The sequence below is a fragment of the Bufo gargarizans genome, chromosome 2 (assembly GCF_014858855.1).
Source record: "Bufo gargarizans isolate SCDJY-AF-19 chromosome 2, ASM1485885v1, whole genome shotgun sequence".
In the NCBI taxonomy this organism is placed as follows: domain Eukaryota; kingdom Metazoa; phylum Chordata; class Amphibia; order Anura; family Bufonidae; genus Bufo; species Bufo gargarizans.
The window spans coordinates 722869067-722879495 of NC_058081.1; positions in this window are offsets into that span (position 1 = coordinate 722869067).

The window sequence follows — 10429 nt, forward strand, 5'->3', positions numbered from 1 at the left end:
TTGTTTTTTGGCTAAAGCCTACATCAGGGTGAAGCTGTCACACCAAGTGCATTTAACCAGCAATAGTCTGTTCATTTTTTGGCCATATACAAAATCAGGGGCAAGCTGCGCCTGTCACCAAGTGCATTTAACCCTCAATGGTGTGGTTGTTTTTTGGCTAAAGCCTACATCAGGGTGAAGCTGTCACACCAAGTGCATTTAACCAGCAATAGTCTGTTCATTTTTTGGCCATATACTAAATCAGGGGCAAGCTGCGCCTGTCACCAAGTGCATTTAACCCTCAATGGTGTGGTTGTTTTTTGGCTAAAGCCTACATCAGGGTGAAGCTGTCACACCAAGTGCATTTAACCAGCAATAGTCTGTTTATTTTTTGGCCATATCCCAGTCTAATTCTGTCACTAAATCCATACCGGTCACCCAGCGCCTAAATACTAGGCCTCAAATTTATATCCCGCTAAATCTGTCCTTAGTGCTGTAGCTGGGCGAGTTATTTAGTGTCCGTTCAAGCACATTTCTTGTTCTGGGTTGAAATACAATTCCCAATTTAGCAATTTCATAATTTAGTGGTTTCTGCTATATCAGAGCTATTTGAAATCTATCCCTAAAAGGGTATATAATATTCAAGGTGCACATTGGGTCATTCAGAATAACTTCACACACACCCGCTACTGTGTATTTCCAAGTCTAATTCTGTCACTAAACCCATACCTGTCACCCAGCGCCTAAATACTAGGCCTCAAATTTATATCCCGCTAAATCTGTCCCTAGTGCTGTAGCTGGGCGAGTTATTTAGTGTCCGTTCAAGCACATTTCTTGTTCTGGGTTGAAATACAATTCCCAATTTAGCAATTTCATAATTTAGTGGTTTCTGCTATATCAGAGCTATTTGAAATCTATCCCTAAAAGGGTATATAATATTCAAGGTGCACATTGGGTCATTCAGAATAACTTCACACACACCCGCTACTGTGTATTTCCAAGTCTAATTCTGGCACTAAACCCATACCTGTCACCCAGCGCCTAAATACTAGGCCTCAAATTTATATCCAGCTAAATCTGTCCCTAGTGCTGTAGCTGGGCGAGTTATTTAGTGTCCGTTCAAGCACATTTCTTGTTCTGGGTTGAAATACAATTCCCAATTTAGCAATTTCATAATTTAGTGGTTTCTGCTATATCAGAGCTATTTGAAATCTATCCCTAAAAGGGTATATAATATTCAAGGTGCACATTGGGTCATTCAGAATAACTTCACACACACCCGCTACTGTGTATTTCCAAGTCTAATTCTGGCACTAAACCCATACCTGTCACCCAGCGCCTAAATACTAGGCCTCAAATTTATATCCCGCTAAATCTGTCCCTTAGTGCTGTAGCTGGGCGAGTTATTTAGTGTCCGTTCAAGCACATTTCTTGTTCTGGGTTGAAATACAATTCCCAATTTAGCAATTTCATAATTTAGTGGTTTCTGCTATATCAGAGCTATTTGAAATCTATCCCTAAAAGGGTATATAATATTCAAGGTGCACATTGGGTCATTCAGAATAACTTCACACACACCCGCTACTGTGTATTTCCAAGTCTAATTCTGGCACTAAACCCATACCTGTCACCCAGCGCCTAAATACTAGGCCTCAAATTTATATCCCGCTAAATCTGTCCCTTAGTGCTGTAGCTGGGCGAGTTATTTAGTGTCCGTTCAAGCACATTTCTTGTTCTGGGTTGAAATACAATTCCCAATTTAGCAATTTCATAATTTAGTGGTTTCTGCTATATCAGAGCTATTTGAAATCTATCCCTAAAAGGGTATATAATATTCAAGGTGCACATTGGGTCATTCAGAATAACTTCACACACACCCGCTACTGTGTATTTCCAAGTCTAATTCTGGCACTAAACCCATACCTGTCACCCAGCGCCTAAATACTAGGCCTCAAATTTATATCCCGCTAAATCTGTCCCTAGTGCTGTAGCTGGGCGAGTTATTTAGTGTCCGTTCAAGCACATTTCTTGTTCTGGGTTGAAATACAATTCCCAATTTAGCAATTTCATAATTTAGTGGTTTCTGCTATATCAGAGCTATTTGAAATCTATCCCTAAAAGGGTATATAATATTCAAGGTGCACATTGGGTCATTCAGAATAACTTCACACACACCCGCTACTGTGTATTTCCAAGTCTAATTCTGGCACTAAACCCATACCTGTCACCCAGCGCCTAAATACTAGGCCTCAAATTTATATCCCGCTAAATCTGTCCCTAGTGCTGTAGCTGGGCGAGTTATTTAGTGTCCGTTCAAGCACATTTCTTGTTCTGGGTTGAAATACAATTCCCAATTTAGCAATTTCATAATTTAGTGGTTTCTGCTATATCAGAGCTATTTGAAATCTATCCCTAAAAGGGTATATAATATTCAAGGTGCACATTGGGTCATTCAGAATAACTTCACACACACCCGCTACTGTGTATTTCCAAGTCTAATTCTGGCACTAAACCCATACCTGTCACCCAGCGCCTAAATACTAGGCCTCAAATTTATATCCCGCTAAATCTGTCCCTAGTGCTGTAGCTGGGCGAGTTATTTAGTGTCCGTTCAAGCACATTTCTTGTTCTGGGTTGAAATACAATTCCCAATTTAGCAATTTCATAATTTAGTGGTTTCTGCTATATCAGAGCTATTTGAAATCTATCCCTAAAAGGGTATATAATATTCAAGGTGCACATTGGGTCATTCAGAATAACTTCACACACACCCGCTACTGTGTATTTCCAAGTCTAATTCTGGCACTAAACCCATACCTGTCACCCAGCGCCTAAATACTAGGCCTCAAATTTATATCCCGCTAAATCTGTCCCTAGTGCTGTAGCTGGGCGAGTTATTTAGTGTCCGTTCAAGCACATTTCTTGTTCTGGGTTGAAATACAATTCCCAATTTAGCAATTTCATAATTTAGTGGTTTCTGCTATATCAGAGCTATTTGAAATCTATCCCTAAAAGGGTATATAATATTCAAGGTGCACATAGGGTCATTCAGAATAACTTCACACACCCGCTACTGTGCATTTCCAAATCTAATTCTGTCACTAAACCCATACCTGTCACCCAGCGCCTAAATACTAGGCCTCAAATTTATATCCCGCTAAATCTCTCGTTACCGCTGTCCTGTTGTGGCTGGGAAAGTTATTTAGTGTCCGTCAAAGCACATTTTTTGTTCTGGGTTGAAATACAATTCCCAATTTAGCAATTTCATAATTTAGTCGTTTCTGCTATATCAGAGCTATTTGAAATCTATCCCTAAAAGGGTAGATCATATTGAAGGTGCACATAGGGTCATTCAGAATAACTTCACACACACGCTTCTGTGCATTTCCAAGTCTAATTCTGTCACTAAATCCATACCGGTCACCCAGCGCCTAAATACTAGGCCTCAAATTTATATCCCGCTGAATTTGAATACAATACATTGGGCCAAATAATATATTTGTTGTTGTGGTGAACCATAACAATGAGAAAAACATCTAGTAAGGGACGCGGACGTGGACATGGTCGTGGTGGTGTTAGTGGACCCTCTGGTGCTGGGAGAGGACGTGGCCGTTCTGCCACATCCACACGTCCTAGTGTACCAACTACCTCAGGTCCCAGTAGCCGCCAGAATTTACAGCGATATATGGTGGGGCCCAATGCCGTTCTAAGGATGGTAAGGCCTGAGCAGGTACAGGCATTAGTCAATTGGGTGGCCGACAGTGGATCCAGCACGTTCACATTATCTCCCACCCAGTCTTCTGCAGAAAGCGCACAGATGGCGCCTGAAAACCAACCCCATCAGTCTGTCACATCACCCCCATGCATACCAGGGAAACTGTCTCAGCCTCAAGTTATGCAGCAGTCTCTTATGCTGTTTGAAGACTCCGCTGGCAGGGTTTCCCAAGGGCATCCACCTAGCCCTTCCCCAGCGGTGAAAGACATAGAATGCACTGACGCACAACCACTTATGTTTCCTGATGATGAGGACATGGGAATACCACCTCAGCATGTCTCTGATGATGACGAAACACAGGTGCCAACTGCTGCGTCTTTCTGCAGTGTGCAGACTGAACAGGAGGTCAGGGATCAAGACTGGGTGGAAGACGATGCAGGGGACGATGAGGTCCTAGACCCCACATGGAATGAAGGTCGTGCCACTGACTTTCACAGTTCGGAGGAAGAGGCAGTGGTGAGACCGAGCCAACAGCGTAGCAAAAGAGGGAGCAGTGGGCAAAAGCAGAACACCCGCCGCCAAGAGACTCCGCCTGCTACTGACCGCCGCCATCTGGGACCGAGCACCCCAAAGGCAGCTTCAAGGAGTTCCCTGGCATGGCACTTCTTCAAACAATGTGCTGACGACAAGACCCGAGTGGTTTGCACGCTGTGCCATCAGAGCCTGAAGCGAGGCATTAACGTTCTGAACCTGAGCACAACCTGCATGACCAGGCACCTGCATGCAAAGCATGAACTGCAGTGGAGTAAACACCTTAAAACCAAGGAAGTCACTCAGGCTCCCCCTGCTACCTCTTCTGCTGCTGCCGCCTCGGCCTATTCTGCTGCTGCCGCCTCGGCCTCTTCCTCCGCCTCTGGAGGAACGTTGGCACCTGCCGCCCAGCAAACAGGGGATGTACCACCAACACCACCACCACCACCTCCGTCACCAAGCGTCTCAACCATGTCACACGCCAGCGTTCAGCTCTCCATCTCACAAACATTTGATAGAAAGCGTAAATTCCCACCTAGCCACCCTCGATCCCTGGCCCTGAATGCCAGCATTTCTAAACTACTGGCCTATGAAATGCTGTCATTTAGGCTGGTGGACACAGACAGCTTCAAACAGCTCATGTCGCTTGCTGTCCCACAGTATGTTGTTCCCAGCCGGCACTACTTCTCCAAGAGAGCCGTGCCTTCCCTGCACAACCAAGTATCCGATAAAATCAAGTGTGCACTGCGCAACGCCATCTGTGGCAAGGTCCACCTAACCACAGATACGTGGACCAGTAAGCACGGCCAGGGACGCTATATCTCCCTAACTGCACACTGGGTAAATGTAGTGGCAGCTGGGCCCCAGGCGGAGAGCTGTTTGGCGCACGTCCTTCCGCCGCCAAGGATCGCAGGGCAACATTCTTTGCCTCCTGTTGCCACCTCCTCCTTCTCGGCTTCCTCCTCCTCTTCTTCCACCTGCTCATCCAGTCAGCCACACACCTTCACCACCAACTTCAGCACAGCCCGGGGTAAACGTCAGCAGGCCATTCTGAAACTCATATGTTTGGGGGACAGGCCCCACACCGCACAGGAGTTGTGGCGGGGTATAGAACAACAGACCGACGAGTGGTTGCTGCCGGTGAGCCTCAAGCCCGGCCTGGTGGTGTGTGATAATGGGCGAAATCTCGTTGCAGCTCTGGGACTAGCCAATTTGACGCACATCCCTTGCTTGGCGCATGTGCTGAATTTGGTGGTGCAGAAGTTCATTCACAACTACCCCGACATGTCAGAGCTGCTGCATAAAGTGCGGGCCGTCTGTTCGCGCTTCCGGCGTTCACATCCTGCTGCTGCTCGCCTGTCTGCGCTACAGCGTAACTTCGGCCTTCCCGCTCACCGCCTCATATGCGACGTGCCCACCAGGTGGAACTCCACCTTGCACATGCTGGACAGACTGTGCGAGCAGCAGCAGGCCATAGTGGAGTTTCAGCTGCAGCACGCACGGGTCAGTCGCACTACAGAACAGCACCACTTCACCACCAATGACTGGGCCTCCATGCGAGACCTGTGTGCCCTGTTGCGCTGTTTCGAGTACTCCACCAACATGGCCAGTGGCGATGACACCGTTATCAGCGTTACAATACCACTTCTATGTCTCCTTGAGAAAACACTTAGGGCGATGATGGAAGAGGAGGTGGCCCAGGAGGAGGAGGAGGAGGAGGAGGAAGAGGGGTCATTTTTAGCACTTTCAGGCCAGTCTCTTCGAAGTGACTCAGAGGGAGGTTTTTGGCAACAGCAGAGGCCAGGTACAAATGTGGCCAGCCAGGGCCCACTACTGGAGGACGAGGAGGACGAGGATGAGGAGGAGGTGGAGGAGGATGAGGATGAAGCATGGTCACAGCGGGGTGGCACCCAACGCAGCTCGGGTCCATCACTGGTGCGTGGCTGGGGGGAAAGGCAGGACGATGACGATACGCCTCCCACAGAGGACAGCTTGTCCTTACCCCTGGGCAGCCTGGCACACATGAGCGACTACATGCTGCAGTGCCTGCGCAACGACAGCAGAGTTGCCCACATTTTAACCTGTGCGGACTACTGGGTTGCCACCCTGCTGGATCCACGCTACAAAGACAATGTGCCCACCTTACTTCCTGCACTGGAGCGTGATAGGAAGATGCGCGAGTACAAGCGCACGTTGGTAGACGCGCTACTGAGAGCATTCCCAAATGTCACAGGGGAACAAGTGGAAGCCCAAGGCCAAGGCAGAGGAGGAGCAAGAGGTCGCCAAGGCAGCTGTGTCACGGCCAGCTCCTCTGAGGGCAGGGTTAGCATGGCAGAGATGTGGAAAACTTTTGTCAACACGCCACAGCTAACTGCACCACCACCTGATACGCAACGTGTTAGCAGGAGGCAACATTTCACTAACATGGTGGAACAGTACGTGTGCACACCCCTCCACGTACTGACTGATGGTTCGGCCCCATTCAACTTCTGGGTCTCTAAATTGTCCACGTGGCCAGAGCTAGCCTTTTATGCCTTGGAGGTGCTGGCCTGCCCGGCAGCCAGCGTTTTGTCTGAACGTGTATTCAGCACGGCAGGGGGCGTCATTACAGACAAACGCAGCCGCCTGTCTACAGCCAATGTGGACAAGCTGACGTTCATAAAAATGAACCAGGCATGGATCCCACAGGACCTGTCCGTCCCTTGTCCAGATTAGACATTAACTACCTCCCCATAACCATATATTATTGGACTCCAGGGCACTTCCTCATTCAATCCTATTTTTATTTTCATTTTACCATTATATTGCGAGGCTACCCAAAGTTGAATGAACCTCTCCTCTGCCTGTGTGCTAGGCCTAAATATATGCCAATGGACTGTTGCAGTGGTGGCTGACGTGAAGCCTCATTCTCTGCTATGACATGCAGACTGATTCTCTGCTGACATGAAGACAGATTCTCTGTTACGGGACCTCCCTCCTCTGCCTGGGTGCTGGGCCTAAATATATGCCAATGGACTGTTGCAGTGGTGGCTGACATGAAGCCTGATTCTCTGCTATGACATGCAGACTAATTCTCTGCTGACATGAAGCCAGATTGTCTGTTACGGGACCTCTCTCCTCTGCCTGGGTGCTGGGCCTAAATTTATGACAATGGACTGTTGCAGTGGTGGCTGACGTGAAGCCTGATTCTCTGCTATGACATGCAGACTGATTCTCTGCTGACATGAAGCCAGATTGTCTGTTACGGGACCTCTCTGCTCTGCCTGTGTGCTAGGCCTAAATATATGCCAATGGACTGTTGCAGTGGTGGCTGACGTGAAGCCTCATTCTCTGCTATGACATGCAGACTGATTCTCTGCTGACATGAAGCCAGATTGTCTGTTACGGGACCTCTCTGCTCTGCCTGTGTGCTAGGCCTAAATATATGCCAATGGACTGTTGCAGTGGTGGCTGACGTGAAGCCTGATTCTCTGCTATGACATGCAGACTGATTCTCTGCTGACATGAAGCCAGATTGTCTGTTACGGGACCTCTCTGCTCTGCCTGTGTGCTAGGCCTAAATATATGCCAATGGACTGTTGCAGTGGTGGGTGACGTGAAGCCTCATTCTCTGCTATGACATGCAGACTGATTCTCTGCTGACATGAAGCCAGATTCTCTGTTACGGGACCTCTCTCCTCTGCCTGTGTGTGTGCTGGGCCTAAATATATGCCAATGGACTGTTGCAGTGGTGGCTGACGTGAAGCCTGATTCTCTGCTATGACATGCAGACTGATTCTCTGCTGACATGAAGCCAGATTGTCTGTTACAGGACCTCTCTCCTCTGCCTGTGTGTGTGCTGGGCCTAAATATATGCCAATGGACTGTTGCAGTGGTGGCTGACGTGAAGCCTCATTCTCTGCTATGACATGCAGACTAATTCTCTGCTGACATGAAGACAGATTCTCTGTTACGGGACCTCTCTCCTCTGCCTGGGTGCCGGGGCCTAAATATCTGAGAATGGACTGTTCCAGTGGTGGGTGACGGGAAGCCAGATTCTCTGCTATGGAACCTCTCTCCAATTGATTTTGGTTAATTTTTATTTATTTAATTTTTATTTTAATTCATTTCCCTATCCACATTTGTTTGCAGGGGATTTACCTACATGTTGCTGCCTTTTGCAGCCCTCTAGCTCTTTCCTGGGCTGTTTTACAGCCTTTTTAGTGCCGAAAAGTTCGGGTCCCCATTGACTTCAATGGGGTTCGGGTTCGGGACGAAGTTCGGATCGGGTTCGGATCCCGAACCCGAACATTTCCGGGATGTTCGGCCGAACTTCTCGAACCCGAACATCCAGGTGTTCGCTCAACTCTAGTCATAAATTTGAGTCAATATATTTCACATTTATTTTATGAAAAAAATCCCAAATTTACCAAACATTTGGAAAATTTCCCTATTTTCTAAATTTCTATTTTACAGCTTTTAAATCAGAAAGTGATACCTTATAAAATATTTATTACTTAGCATTCCACATATGTCTGCTTCATGTTGACATCATTTAGTAAATTGTCAATTTATTTTTTATAGTGCTCAGTATCTGCTTACTATATTCTTTAAAGGGTGTAGTTTTCACTAATGGGGTAACTTTTTGAGGGTTTTCACTGTAGGGAAACGTCAGGGTCTATTCGAATACAAAATGGCGCCTGAAAACCATTCTAGCAAAATCTGCCTCCAAAATCCATATGGCTCTCCTTTCCTTCTGACCACTGCCACGTGCTTATTATGCAGTTTACCATAAAAAAATGGGTATTTCTTTAAACTGCTAAATCATAGTAATATATATTAAGGTTTATTTTGCTGTTAACCCTTGCTGTGTTCCAAGAAAAAAAAATGATTAACATAAAAAATCTACCAAAAAAGTGAAATTTAGAAATTTCACCTCCATTTTCCTTTACTTTTTGTAACATTAGTTTTGAAAATTTGAGGGGTGTATTTTCTAAATGGGGTCATTTATAGGTGTTTTTTTTGCATTTTTTTGAGAATTTGAAAAATTGCTCCAAAACTTCTAAGATGATGGTTTGATTGGTTCCATTTTGGGGTACATAATACTTTTTGATTGCTTGGCATTACACTTTTTGTGAGGCAAGGTGAAAAAATGGCTGTTTTAGCATAATTATTTTATATATACATATATTTGTTTTACAGCATTCACCTGAGGGGACATATAATGTGATATAGTCAGTCTTTTCATTTGCCCGACCCAGGTTTCACTTCTGCTTTGTCAGGGGAATCTACATATCCTCTTAGATCACTTCCTTTTGTAGTGATATGGGTGTTACCCCTAAAGGTCTGCTTACAAATACATTATATAAAATACATGGAGTTGAATAAATAAAATATCTCAAATATCACATGATATTTCACAAAAATACACAGATCCTTATGCTTCATACACTTCATCTCATTCTATAAAAGTATTATATAAAATCCATGATTACCTGTTAGATACTATTACCTTACTTATCGATCACATGGTATGACTGTTTCACTTGAAATCTTGTAAGCATAAGAAAAAAAAATTGGATGAATTAAGGATTTGCTGTACTTCACTATGTGGAGCTGTTGTCTCTGTCAATTAGGAAGATTAGAACTTTGACTTATGTTGGAGACCCACTTCGCCAAGAACCAGCTGTGTTCAAAAGACTTTTGCGGTTTGAGACTTTTTATTTATCTACTTTTTTAAAATATAATGTGATATATGATTTTATAGGGCAGGTCTAATATGTCTATCATTTTTATTTTTGTTAAGTTTTACACAGTGAAAGCCTTTTTGAACAGAATAAAATCTTGTTTTTGTGCTGGCATTTTCTGAAAGCCATAGTTTCTTTTAATTTTTTGGCGATTGTCTTAGGAAGGGATTCATTTTTTGAAGGATGAGATGATAGTTGATTTGTACAAATGTGTGCTAAATACACCTTTTTGATCGCTTGGTATTACATTTTTTGTGAGGCAAGGTGACTAGAACTGGCACTGTTTTTATTTGTTTATGGTGTTCACCTTATGGGGTGGATCATATGATATTTTTATAGAGCTGGTCAATACGGACACGGCAATACCTAATATGTCTACTTTTCTCTTTTTCCCTATTTTTTTACAATTTTTTTAACTTTCTTTCGGGAAAAGGCTTTTTTTTTTACTTGAAAATTTTTATTATTTATTTTGTAAAAC